A 15,571-nucleotide genomic window follows, 5' to 3' on the forward strand; every position below is an offset into this window, starting at 1 on the left:
TAAAAATAGGAAAACATTTGAAACTGAATAATTTTAAGGGTTGATATATCTAGATCAAACTTGGTCTATAGAAATAGTTTTTGGATACCTTTCATGGGATTGCGTTTTGGTTCCTTAGAGTCAAGGTCAAGATCACTGTTACTAAAAGTAGAAAAACAGTTGAAACTGAATAACTTTAGTAAGGGTTAATCTTAACCAAAACCAGGTATAAAGGACGAGTTTATGGAGACCTTTCATGAGATTGCGTTTGGGGTCCCTTGATTCAAGGTCAAGGTCACTGTTACTAAAAATAGAAAAATGGTTGAAACTGAATAACTTAAGTTAGGGTTGACATATCCTGACCCAACTTAGTATAAAGGAAGCGTTTATGGATACCTTTCAATCGATTGCATTTTGGGCCCTAGGGTCAAGGTCACTGTTATTAAAAATAGGAAAACAGACACAGGCTAAAGTTCTTCTGTCAATCATTAAAACCCTGGTTTCGTCGCATTGCGGCGTTTCTTGTTCATTCTTACATTTGGAAAATATGGGCGTTTGGTTGGTTTAACAAAAAATATTAAAAGGTACAATTTCTTCACTTATATGTTGTTGTTTTTTTCTTCTATATATAAAGAAAAACACTGTGTCTTCTTCTGTTTCAAACTAAAAGTAATTAATTAAATAGTGTTGATAAAATGTATATTCGAAGTGAACACTTAATTTGATTCAATAATACATCTGTTTTATACTTGCATAAGCATATTCTTCAGGATCCCCTACATCTCTACATAGAGGGACACGCAAACAGCCACATCATATTCCTGAGGACCTTTACATCTCTACAAGGAGGGACACACAAACAGACACATCAAATTCCTGAGGACCTTTACATATCTACTAGGAGGGACACATAAACAGACACATCATATTCCTGAGGACCTTTACATCTCAACATAAATGGTCACACAAACAGCCACATCATATTCCTGAGGACCTTTACATCTCAACAATGAGGGACACACAAACACCCACATCATATTCCTGAGGACCTTTACATCTCAATATAGAGGGACACACAAACAGACGCATCATATTCCCGAGGACCTTTCATCTCTACACGGAGGAACACACAAACAGCCACATCATATTCCTGAGGACCTTTACATCTCAACAATGAGGGACACACAAACAGCCACATCATATTCCTGAGGACCTTTACTTCTCAACAATGAGGGACACACAAACAGCCACATCATATTCCTGAGGACCTTTACATCTCAATATAGAGGGACACACAAACAGCCACATCATATTCCTGAGGACCTTTACATCTCAATATAGAGGGACACACAAACAGCCACATCATATTCCTGAGGACCTTTACATCTCAATATAGAGGGACACACAAACAGCCGCATCATATTCCCGAGGACCTTTACATCTCTACACGGAGGAACACACAAACAGCCACATCATATTCCTGAGGACCTTTACTTCTCAACCTAAAGGGTCACACAAACAGCCAAATCGTATTCCTGAGGACCTTTACATCTCTACAAGGAGGGACACACAAACAGCCACATCATATTCCTGAGGACCTTTACATCTCAAAATAGAGGGACACACAAACAATCACGTCATATTCCTGAGGACCTTTACAACTCAAAATAGAGGGACACACAAACAGACACATCATATTCCTGAGGACCTTTACATCTCAAAATAGAGGGACACACAAACAGCCACATCATATTCCTGAGGATCTTTACATCTCTACAAGGAGGGACACACAAACAGCCACATCGTATTCATGAGGACCTTTACATTTCTACAAGGAGGGACACACAAACGGCCACATCATATTCCTGAGGATCTTTACATCTCAAAATAGAGGGACACACAAACAGCCACATCATATTCCTGAAAACCTTTACATCTCAACATAGAGGAACAGATAAACAGCCACATCATATTCCTGAGGACCTTTACAAGTCAAAATAGAGGGACACACAAACAGCCACTTCGTATTCCTGAAGATCTTTACCTCTCAACGTAGAGGGACACACAAACAGCCACATCAAATTCCTGAGGACCTTTACATCTCAACATAGAGGGACACACAACAGCCACATCATGTTCCTGGAGACCTTTACATCTCACTATTTAGTGACACACAAACAGCCATATCATATTCCTGATGACCTTTCAGCAAATTGAGTTATTGTCCTGTGTTACGTTTCTTGATCAGAATCATTTTTGAAAACTACAGGATGTATTTCAACTACTGTCTACACACCACAGTTAAGCACAATGAGAATAAGTAGAGTGTACAAGAAACTGTTAAAGCTACTAACAGATCGTTTGCCCTTTGTAACTTTTTCATAACCAACTGGCTCCGATTTCTCGAAACTACTTAAGTTTTACAGGCTTAAGTAGCTTATTTCAAAATGCCAAAATATATACTTAACTAGATTTTGATAAATCATAAAAACCTCTTCTGATAATCATGATGATAATTCCTTTCTCAAGTATAAAATATCTTAAAGAAGTAAACATTACGCAATTTATTGAAATCCAAACATAGTGAGCTTAGCTTAATCCTGTTTAAAGGGACTTCAGAAGATTCGAGAATTCGGGGCCAGAGCATTTCTTTAACATTTCTAGATCAAATTCAGTGGAGCTTCATTCAATGATAGAATTGAATGAGAGTAAGTATATTATATAAGAACTATTAGTCAAGTTAAGCTTTTCGCAGTTATTGCCATGTATGACATTTTTCCTTGTCCATAACTTAAAAATACTTGTTAGAACTTAATTAAACTACATACAATTGTAAAGCACAGTGATGGTTAGAACTTAATTAAACTACATACAATTGTAAAGCACAGTGATAGGAAGTAAAGTATACATAACACTATTATACCTTATAAAGATGGCATTATTCCCCTGTCCGGAACATAACTACTTGATGAAACTTTATGAAACTTTTTTAAAGCACAATGAGCGGAAATGCACTGTATGAAAAGCATAACTCTATTTCAGCTCAGTGCAGAGCTACTGCCCTTTGTCACTTTTTTTGTTCGGAAAACTTAAATACTACTCGATGGAATTTAAATAACAACTCTTTTTTAGGGAATATTAGAATAATAATGAATGCTTCACTTGTTTCCCTAGCGCCGGCTGGTGTCTCAGTTTGTTGAAGGATTTGCATAATAGCAACAATACATTCAAGATCTAAGCAAGTATATCTTGTATTGATTGAAAAAAAATATATGTGTTCCCAACATAACTTAATAATTATTAATGATTCTGTTTGATTATACGTATAGGAAAACAAAGCAAATTATGGACATTTTTCTTTTGACATGGACATTCTGATTAAGGTTTTGCATGTAAGCACACACATCAGCCATTAGTTGATGCATTGATTGTATTTCGACTTTATACAATGATACTCAACCGTTCATCCCAATCAAATAACCAAGTTTATTTGTGACATTTGTACTCAACTATCCAACCTCTGATTAGGCCAATTTTATAGTTCTTTTGGGTTGATTATGGCTTGTACGTCAAAACAAATTGTTTAAGTTGTGCATGTAAGAAAACATAGCATACTTGATAAATTGCATTGAAACTTAATACAAAGGTACCATACTGTCTTTTAAGTAGTGTTTGTTCCTTTTTTATTCAATTTCTTCCGTCTGGTTTAGGTTTTGCATGTTATCACATTTAATTCAATAGCTCAGCATTACATCATGTACTACACTTTATAAAAAAAGACGCCCTAACAGTCATAATTTTGCTTACGGTTTTGCTTGTTAGCATAATCCATGTATTGTTTTGAAACCTTATACAGTTTGCTCACTCTGGATTGCATATAATGCAAATCTGGCAAAGTTCCTTGAGCTTAAGCTTTTGCGATAGAGGGATTGTTCGTCGTCAACATTTTATCGTAACAACAACTTTACCACTACGACAAGATCAATTAAACTCCGCAGGAATGTTCCTTGGGTGGTTCTTATCCAGATTTCGATAAAAGTGGTCCAATTAAGGAACGGATTGCGGAGTTGATGTGTATGTGGAGTCCGAATGACTACACGTGTAATTTGACCAGCCCAATTGCGTTCATATCCCCGATAATGACATCAACCCCGCAATTAATTCCTTACATTTACACTAATAGTTCATTATTTTATTCAAGAAACGTTAAAAATGTACTTCATTTCATTTCCGATTATCTTTCGGTAATCCTTTCTTACCCATTCTGTAAATAGGACGACCCGACTGTTACCGGAAACATTTTTTTAAATGACGTCACAATAACGGGAAAAGATCAACCACTTTAAATCACCTTTAAACGTAAAATTGAAACACTTTTGGCAACAAAACGTTAAAATATAATAACTTAACATTTTCTAAAATGTTGATTCATATTTTACGGGGCCTGCTGACACGATACAAACAATAACAAGATCAAGAGTTTCCATGTATATTGTTATGCGATGAATTGCGATCCGAACATATCCGAAGATGTTGCGTTCATCGATTGATGAACGCAATTGCCGAAAGGCAGTTCATTTAAGGAATGGAAGTTGAGGTGTAAATATTATTTACTAAACGGCCAATTACGGCAGCCATTTTGGTTTTCATTAACTGATTCGTTAACTTAACGACTGATTTAACGGTTTCGTTATCGTTAAAATTTCCAACAACCGAAATTTAGCGAAATAAATTAAACGAAGGTATTTAAGGAATTTTTAGCAATTTTAGTCATTTTAACGCTAAATTTCATCGTTATGTATTTAACGAATGTTCCAACAACCGGGCCAATATGTTGTTCTGAACAGTTGTCAATATCGGTCACCTTAGGTCAAAAACTTATCATACAGGTTTTTTCATATGTAATTTAATTACAATCCATTTATTGTTTAACAATCATTGAATATATCAAATTCAAACTTGATTAATTCAAGTTCTGAACAGTAACAATGTGCTCTTTTGTACAAGTTATATAATCCAACTTAAATAATGTAGGAGTTATGGCCCCTGTAGCTTTTTAAACAAGTATACATAGTTTGTCAGAATGTGTTTGGGCATTATAGCTAAGACTAGTTTTATAACCCAAAGATAGTGTTTACCCAACATTGTCAGCCAATCAGGGGGCTAGATTTTTAAAATGTCTCGTTTCGTATTTATTAAGAATCGTTACTTAAGACTGAAGACGGCTCTGCAGGATTAAGTAAACTGCTAATACTGTGCATATAGCCACGCAAAGCAGGTAAGTCTGCCCAGGTTTAAAATCGCGGGGAAACTGTGACTCCTACTTAACCAGAGTACCGATATATATTGGATATTATAAAGCTTAGATATTTATCAGAACTGGATGAACTGATTAATTTTGACTCCGACTATGTTAATACCACATTTATTGTCAATAATTACACATATTTCCTAAAAATTCGAGTCAATAGGTGAAAACAATTTATTTAGTGGTTATTTGAGGAAGGTAACTACATTGCAATCTGCATACTGTAGTAATAGCCGTTACTTCCCTTTGCTGTGTCCTAAAATACATTATAAGTGGGCATGGAAATAGTTCAAGAATTTTGCTGTGAACATTAACTGAGAGTAACAGTACTATGATTGACTTTCTGTGGCATTACAGTTTTTAGGTTACATAGCATTATGGGAAAGACGTCGACCTATTCAAAACAATACGTTCAAGTTCTAAACTTCAACCCTGTTTGATTGTGCAAAAATGTGGGAAACTGGCTTTCTTTAATGGTTTGCTCAGTTTAATGTGCTGTGAGGAAATATTCGGTATGGGGTAAACATTTAACTAATGTAACATTTTAAGTGTTTCTAAAAACGCGTCATCACGGCGGCTATTTATATGTATGGACCGGCCTTGGAGAAACTATTGGGACAGTCACTGTTTCAATTTTCTTTTGAAATACAGTCGAACCCCGATTGCTCGAACTCGCTTAACTCGAATTCCTCGTTTCATCAAAGTGGGTGTAAAGGACCGATATCTTCATACTGATGAAATAGCGAAAAAAAGAAAATTGTCGAAAATTGACATAATCTTGGTATCGATGTTTACAATACATTCAACTTACTTACTGAACTACCACATGGTTTATTATTTATTTTATTTTTTTCGCAGTTTTTTTTTCATATTTTTTCCATTTAAATGATTACTATGTATGTCTACCTAGTAGAATTCATATCGTATGCGTGATTTGTTAGTCGATGTTATCACGTGAGATTACCAAGTTAGGTATATGGCTTAAATATTCCAACAGTTTATGGTAAGCCTTCGTAGCACAGTGGATACAGCTCTTTGCTTCAATTTCGGCGACACCGGTTTGAACCCGGTCCCCGACTTGATTTTTATCAGTTTGGTGTTTTAAGCTCACCTGTCACATAGTGACAAGGTGAGCTTTTGTGATCACAATTTGTCCGGCGTCCGTCCGTAAACTTTTACTTTAAACGACATCTCCTCATAAACCGCTTAGCCAATTTCATCCAAACTTCACAGGAATTTTCCTTGGGTGGTCCCCTTTGAAAATTGTTCAAAGAATTGAATTCCATGCATAACTCTTGTTATGAAAGCAAACATCAATATTGACATCGGCAGGTGACCTTTTGACCTACTTTCTTATTCTTAAGCTATAATTTGGACCATGTGTACAAAGGTCAAACACTTTCTCTCAGGTGAGCGATATAGGGCCATCATGGCCCTCTTGTTTACAATTATGATATCAAAGAGTAAAACATTTAATCTAATAATTCTCCTGAGATTCCCTACAAAAACTTTTTTGTGCCAATCTGATGTACATGTGCTTTAAGCGTTCTAGTTTGGTTCGAATCACAGACCGCGATGTATGCAAACGGGGCTCGACTGAACTCAATTGCGAGTCAGCACCACATTCTAATGTTGTTTGTTTCGCTAGCTTATCCTTTCCTTATGTTACGTGTTTTGAGTGCTACCCGAACAATCATTTTCTAATGTTCAAGGCTGCTGAATTATGTTGCTATTTGAATGTGTTATTATAAATTACATATATTTATGTAATAGAAAATGGATTAAAGATTTGTTTATTCTTCAAAAAAAGTATTTTTACAGTATTATAAGAGTCCGAGTCTAGACTTAAACGACCAATTGTTATCAAGGAAATGCTTGGGAAATGTGTGCAAAGCTTCCATTTTGTATTTGAAACTGGATGTATGAATACTGAAAGTTTGAAGTCTCTCGAATGTACTTTTCTATGGAGTATTATACTTCCAAACTTCCCTCAACAGAAGTCCTGATGTGCACAGACGAATCTGTGTGTATGGAACGAATCTGCAGATTTAAAGACGTCGACTAATATTTTACAGAGTTCTCCTGAAAGGTAATACCCGTATCATCAATGAGTTTGAAGGTTATGCACCAGGTTGACCTGGAACTGTCACAGCCCATATGTAGTCATTTCTTTATAAGGTTATCATTTCTATGCCTTCCATATCAGTCGCTCAAAGCACACGAACACGAACGCATTTGGACGTCCATGCACTGTATTCCTTAGTTTTTGATAATTTTGACCGAATTTTAATCGGTGTAGTTCAATGTGCAATTATTAACTGTGAAATATCATGTCATATCGACCAAGAAATCCTTGGCCGGGACAAAAGCTGTTTTATTTCATGAAACCGCATGCTATTCTTCGTAACAACTCGACCAATTCCGGCAAGCTTCTGTTTGATACTAGCCGAGCTGTTGCGATTGTGCATGATATATATAATGACGACATATCCTGTTTCCGATCTTAACACAGACAGGTCATATAGCGTTTTTTTAATGAAGTGATATTTCAAGCGTTATTATTATCAGGTCATATAAAAAGACAATATTGGAATTGTGATTAAAAACAATAATTTATATTCAAAAAGGGTTATAAGTACTGCGGTCGTAATGCACCAGTCAATCGTTACCATGCCCCCAACAGGTCCGAGAGGATATCCGGGGAAATCGGACGTGTTTTTACCTTCCAGTTGGCCCCGCCGATCCGGGAGGACCGAAAATCAAAGTCCCCGATATTCCCCGGACCTAGTAACAATTGACTTGCGCATACTCGTTATCTGGGTGGTATCTGATTCTTATTGCTTTTTGCAGAATTCGACTAACAGCTTGTGAAGTCACGTGTCCTTTGTTATGTAAAAACATAATGAAGCCATTCTAGAAGAGGATGATTTCAAACCCACTCCATTTGGTCTGATATTGCGTTGTCACTGTACACACTCCCTGTGTCTGATATTGCGTTGTCACTGTACGCACTCCCTGTATCAGATATTGCGTTGTCACTGTACGCACTCCCTGTGTCAGATATTGCGTTGTCACTGTACGCACTCCCTGTGTCTGATATTGCGTTGTCACTGTACGCACTCCCTGTGTCAGATATTGCGTTGTCACTATACGTACTCCCTGTGTCAGATATTGCGTTGTCACTGTACGCACTCCCTGTGTCTGATATTGCGTTGTCACTGTACGCACTTCCTGTGTCAGATATTGCGTTGTCACTATACGTACTCCCTGTGTAAGATATTGCGTTGTCAATATATTGTGATGTCACTATACACACTCCCTGTGTCAGATATTGCGTTGTCACTATACACACTCCCTGTGTCGGATATTGCGTTGTCACTATACGCACTCCCTGTGTCAGATATTGCGTTGTCACTATACACACTCCCTGTGTCGGATATTGCGTTGTCACTATACACACTCCCTGTGTCGGATATTGCGTTGTCACTATACATTGCGTTGTCACTATACACACTCCCTGTGTCGGATATTGCGTTGTCACTATACACATTCTGTGTCGGATATTGCGTTGTCACTATACACACTCCCTGTGTCGGATTCTGCGTTGTCACTATACACACTCCCTGTGTCGGATATTGCGTTGTCACTATACACACTCCCTGTGTCGGATATTGCGTTGTCACTATACACACTCCCAGTGTCGGATATTGCGTTGTCACTATACACACTCCCTGTGTCGATATTGCGTTGTCACTATACACACTCCCTGTGTCGATATTGCGTTGTCACTATACACACTCCCTGTGTCGGATACTGCGTTGTCACTATACACACTCCCTGTGTCGGATACTGCGTTGTCCCTATACACACTCCCTGTGTCGGATATTGCGTTGTCACTATACACACTCCCTTTGTCAGATATTGCGTTGTCACATTCCGTGTCGGATATTACGTTGTCACTGTACACACTCCGTGTCGGATATTGCGTTGTCACTATACGTACTCCCTGTGTCAGATATTGCGTTGTCACTGTACGCACTCCCTGTGTCGGATATTGCGTTGTCACTATACACACTCCCTGTGTCGGATATTGCGTTGTCACTATACACACTCCCTGTGTGATATTGCGTTGTCATATATGTACACTATACACCTCCTGTGTCGATATTGCGTTGTCACTATACACACTCCCTGTGTCGGATATTGCGTTGTCACTATACACACTCCCTGTGTCGGATATTGCGTTGTCACTATACACACTCCTGTGTCGGATATTGCGTTGTCACTATACACACTCCCTGTGTCGGATATTGCGTTGTCACTATACACACTCACCCCTGTGTCGGATATTGCGTTGTCACTATACACACTCCCTGTGTCGGATATTGCGTTGTCACTATACACACTCCCTGTGTCGGATATTGCGTTGTCACTATACACACTCCCTGTGTCGGATATTGCGTTGTCACTATACACACTCCTCCCTGTGTCGGATATTGCGTTGTCACTATACACACTCCCTGTGTGGATATTGCGTTGTCACTATACACACTCCCTGTGTCGATATTGCGTTGTCACTATACACACTCCCTGTGTCGATATTGCGTTGTCACTATACACACTCCCTGTGTCGGATATTGCGTTGTCACTATACACACTCCCTGTGTCGGATATTGCGTTGTCACTATACACACTCCCTGTGTCGGATATTGCGTTGTCACTATACACACTCCCTGTGTCGATATTGCGTTGTCACATACACGTGTCGGATATTGCGTTGTCACTTACACACTCGTGTCGGATATTGCGTTGTCACTATACACACTCCCTGTGTCGGATATTGCGTTGTCACTAACACACTCCCTGTGTCGGATATTGCGTTGTCACTATACACACTCCCTGTGTCGGATATTGCGTTGTCACTATACACATTCCCTGTGTCGGATATTGCGTTGTCACTATACACACTCCCTGTGTCGGATATTGCGTTGTCACTATACACACTCCCTGTGTCGGATATTGCGTTGTCACTATACACACTCCCTGTGTCGGATATTGCGTTGTCACTATACACACTTCCCTGTGTCGGATATTGCGTTGTCACTATACACATCCCTGTCGGATATTGCGTTGTCACTATACACACTCCCTGTGTAAGATATTGCGTTGTCACTATACACACTCCCTGTGTAAGATATTGCGATGTCACTATACACACTCCCTGTGTCGGTTATTGCTTTGTCACTATACACACTCCCTGTGTCGGATATTGCGTTGTCACTATACACACTCCCTGTGTCGGATATTGCGTTGTCACTATACACACTCCCTGTGTCGGTATTGCGTTGTCACTATACACATTCCCTGTGTAAGATATTGCGTTGTCACTATACACACTCCCTGTGTCGGATATTGCGTTGTCACTATACACACTCCTGTGTCGGATATTGCTTGTCACTATACACACTCCCTGTGTCGGATATTGCGTTGTCACTATACAACTCTCTGTGTCGGATATTGCGTTGTCACTATACACACTCCCTGTGTCGGATATTGCGTTGTCACTATACACACTCCCTGTGTAAGATATTGCGTTGTCACTATACACACTCCTGTGTCGGATATTGCGTTGTCACTATACACACTCCCTGTGTCGGATATTGCGTTGTCACTACACACTCCCTGTGTCGGATATTGCGTTGTCACTATACACACTCCCTGTGTCGGATATTGCGTTGTCACTATACACACTCCCTGTGTCGGATATTGCGTTGTCACTATACACACTCCCTGTGTCGGATATTGCGTTGTCACTATACACATTCTGTGTCGGATATTGCGTTGTCACTATACACACTCCCTGTGTCGGATATTGCGTTGTCACTATACACACTCCCTGTGTCGGATATTGCGTTGTCACTATACACACTCCCTGTGTCGGATATTGCGTTGTCACTATACACACTCCCTGTGTCGGATATTGCGTTGTCACTATACACACTCCCTGTGTCGATATTGCGTTGTCACTATACACACTCCCTGTGTCGGTATTGCGTTGTCACTATACACACTCCCTGTGTCGGATATTGCGTTGTCACTATACACACTCCCTGTGTCGGATATTGCGTTGTCACTATACACACTCTCTGTGTCGATATTGCGTTGTCACTATACACTCCCTGTGTCGGATATTGCGTTGTCACTATACACACTCTGTGTAAGATATTGCGTTGTCACTATACACACTCCCTGTGTCGGATATTGCGTTGTCACTATACACACTCCCTGTGTCGGATATGCGTTGTCACTATACACACTCCCTGTGTCGGATATTGCGTTGTCACTATACACACTCCCTGTGTCGGATATTGCGTTGTCACTATACACATCCCTGTGTCGATATTGCGTTGTCACTATACACACTCCCTGTGTCGGATATTGCGTTGTCACTATACACACTCTGTGTCGGATATTGCGTTGTCACTATACACACTCCCTGTGTCGGATATTGCGTTGTCACTATACACACTCCCTGTGTCGGATATTGCGTTGTCACTATACACACTCCCTGTGTCGGATATTGCGTTGTCACTATACACACTCCCTGTGTCGATATTGCGTTGTCACTATACACACTCCCTGTGTCGGATATTGCGTTGTCACTATACACACTCCCTGTGTCGGATATTGCGTTGTCACTATACACACTCCCTGTGTCGGATATTGCGTTGTCACTATACACACTCCCTGTGTCGGATATTGCGTTGTCACTATACACACTCCTGTGTCGGATATTGCGTTGTCACTATACACACTCCCTGTGTCGGATATTGCGTTGTCACTATACACACTCCCTGTGTCGGATATTGCGTTGTCACTATACACACTCCCTGTGTCGGATATTGCGTTGTCACTATACACACTCCCTGTGTAAGGTATTGCGTTGTCACTATACACACTCCCTGTGTCGGATATTGCGTTGTCACTATACACATCCCTGTGTCGGATATTGCGTTGTCACTATACACACTCCCTGTGTCGATATTGCGTTGTCACTATACACACTCCTGTGTCGGATATTGCGTTGTCACTATACACACTCCCTGTGTCATATATGCGTTGTCACTATACACACTCCCTGTGTCGGATATTGCGTTGTCACTATACACACTCCCTGTGTCATATTGCGTTGTCACTATACACACTCCCTGTGTCGGATATTGCGTTGTCACTAAACACTCCCTGTGTCGGATATTGCGTTGTCACTATACACACTCCCTGTGTCGGATATTGCGTTGTCACTATACACACTCCCTGTGTCGTATTGCGTTGTCACTATACACACTCCCTGTGTCGGATATTGCGTTGTCACTATACACACTCCCTGTGTCGGATATTGCGTTGTCACTATACACACTCCCTGTGTCATATATTGCGTTGTCACTATACACACTCCCTGTGTCGGATATTGCGTTGTCACTATACACACTCCCTGTGTCGGATATTGCGTTGTCACTATACACACTCCCTGTGTAAGATATTGCGTTGTCACTATACACACTCCCTGTGTCGGATATTGCGTTGTCACTATACACACTCCCTGTGTCGGATATTGCGTTGTCACTATACACACTCCCTGTGTCGGATATTGCGTTGTCACTATACACACTCCCTGTGTCGGATATTGCGTTGTCACTATACACACTCCCTGTGTCGGATATTGCGTTGTCACTATACACACTCCCTGTGTCGATATTGCGTTGTCACTATACACACTCCCTGTGTCGATATTGCGTTGTCACTATACACACTCCCTGTGTCGGATATTGCGTTGTCACTATACACATCCCTGTGTCGGATATTGCGTTGTCACTATAACACTCCCTGTGTCGATATTGCGTTGTCACTATACACACTCCCTGTGTCGGATATTGCGTTGTTATACACACTCCCTCTGTGATATTGCGTTGTCACTATACACACTCCCTGTGTCGGATATTGCGTTGTCACTATACACACTTCCCTGTGTCGGATATTGCGTTGTCACTATACACACTCCCTGTGTCGATATTGCGTTGTCACTATACACACTCCCTGTGTAAGATATTGCGTTGTCACTATACACACTCCCTGTGTAAGATATTGCGTGTCACTATCACACTCCCTGTGTCGGTTTGCTTGTCACTATACACACTCCCTGTGTCGGATATTGCGTTGTCACTATACACACTCCCTGTGTCGGATATTGCGTTGTCACTATACACACTCCCTGTGTCGGATATTGCGTTGTCACTATACACACTCCCTGTGTCGGATATTGCGTTGTCACTATACACACTCCCTGTGTCGGATATTGCGTTGTCACTATACACACTCCTGTGTCGGATATTGCGTTGTCACTATACACACTCCCTGTGTCGGATATTGCGTTGTCACTATACACACTCCCTGTGTCGGATATTGCGTTGTCACTATACACACTCCCTGTGTCGGATATTGCGTTGTCACTATACACACTCCCTGTGTCGGATATTGCGTTGTCACTATACACACTCTCTGTGTCGGATATTGCGTTGTCACTATACACACTCCCTGTGTCGGATATTGCGTTGTCACTATACACACTTCCCTGTGTCGGATATTGCGTTGTCACTATACACACTCCCTGTGTCGGATATTGCGTTGTCACTATACACACTCCCTGTGTCGGATATTGCGTTGTCACTATACACACTCCCTGTGTCGGATATTGCGTTGTCACTATACACATCCCTTGTGGATATTGCGTTGTCACTATACACACTCCCTGGGTAAGATATTGCGATGTCACTATACACACTCCCTTGTCGGATATTGCGTTGTCACTATACACACTCCCTGTGTCGGATATTGCGTTGTCACTATACACACTCCCTGTGTCGGATATTGCGTTGTCACTATACACACTCCCTGTGTGATATTGCGTTGTCACTATAACACTCCCTGTGTCGGATATTGCGTTGTCACTATACACACTCCCTGTGTCGGATATTGCGTTGTCACTATACACACTCCCTTGTCGGATATTGCGTTGTCACTATACACACTCCCTGTGTATATTGCGTTGTCACTATACACACTCCCTGTGTCGGATATTGCGTTGTCACTATACACACTCTGTGTAAGATATTGCGTTGTCACTATACACACTCCCTGTGTCGGATATTGCGTTGTCACTATACACACTCCCTGTGTAAGATATTGCGTTGTCACTATACACACTCTCTGTGTCGGATATTGCGTTGTCACTATACACACTCCCTGTGTCGGATATTGCGTTGTCACTATACACACTCCCTGTGTCGGATATGCGTTGTCACTATACACACTCCCTGTGTATATATTGCGTTGTCACTATACACACTCCCTGTGTCGGATATTGCGTTGTCACTATACACACTCTGTGTCGGATATTGCGTTGTCACTATACACACTCCCTGTGTCGGATATTGCGTTGTCACTATACACACTCTCTGTGTCGGATATTGCGTTGTCACTATACACACTCCCTGTGTCGATGTTGCGTTGTCACTATACACACTCCTGTGGATATTGCGTTGTCACTATACACATCTCTGTGTCGGATATTGCGTTGTCACTATCACACTCCCTGTGTCGGATATTGCGTTGTCACTATACACACTCCCTGTGTCGGATATTGCGTTGTCACTATACACACTCCCTGTGTCGGATATTGCGTTGTCACTATACACATCCGTGTTGGATATTGCGTTGTCACTATACACACTCCCTGTGTCGGATATTGCGTTGTCACTATACACTCTCCTGTGTCGGATATTGCGTTGTCACTATACACACTCCCTGTGTCGGATATTGCGTTGTCACTATACACACTCCCGTGTCGGATATTGCGTTGTCACTATACACACTCCCTGTGTATATTGCGTTGTCACTATACACACTCCCTGTGTCGATATTGCGTTGTCACTATACACACTCCCTGTGTCGGTATTGCGTTGTCACTATACACACTCCCTGTGTCGGATATTGCGTTGTCACTATACACACTCCCTGTGTCGGATATTGCGTTGTCACTATACACACTCCTGTGTCGGATATTGCGTTGTCACTATACACACTCCCTGTGTCGGATATTGCGTTGTCACTATACACACTCCCTGTGTCGGATATTGCGTTGTCACTATACACATTCCCTGTGTAAGATATTGCGTTGTCACTATACACACTCCCTGTGTCGGATATTGCGTTGTCACTATACACACT

At 40.8% G+C, this 15,571-nt stretch overlaps 1 long non-coding RNA gene across 6 annotated transcripts in view; it reads left to right on the top strand.

The window, feature by feature from the left end:
- Positions 1 to 15,571, top strand: part of LOC128243127 (uncharacterized) — a 135,895-nt gene that overhangs the window by 36,837 nt on the left and 83,487 nt on the right. For 4 of the 6 annotated variants that reach the window (XR_008262771.1, XR_008262773.1, XR_008262775.1 and 1 more), the window contains one exon: positions 750 to 3,717. The exons of 1 other annotated variant lie outside the window; for it this stretch is intronic. This is a non-coding gene — a long non-coding RNA (uncharacterized LOC128243127). Of the gene's footprint in view, positions 1 to 737; positions 3,718 to 15,571 lie in introns of those variants that run through there. One more of the 6 variants, XR_008262776.1, reaches the window with a different exon arrangement.

The sequence above is a fragment of the Mya arenaria genome, chromosome 2 (assembly GCF_026914265.1).
Source record: "Mya arenaria isolate MELC-2E11 chromosome 2, ASM2691426v1".
Taxonomy (NCBI): Eukaryota; Metazoa; Mollusca; class Bivalvia; order Myida; family Myidae; genus Mya; species Mya arenaria.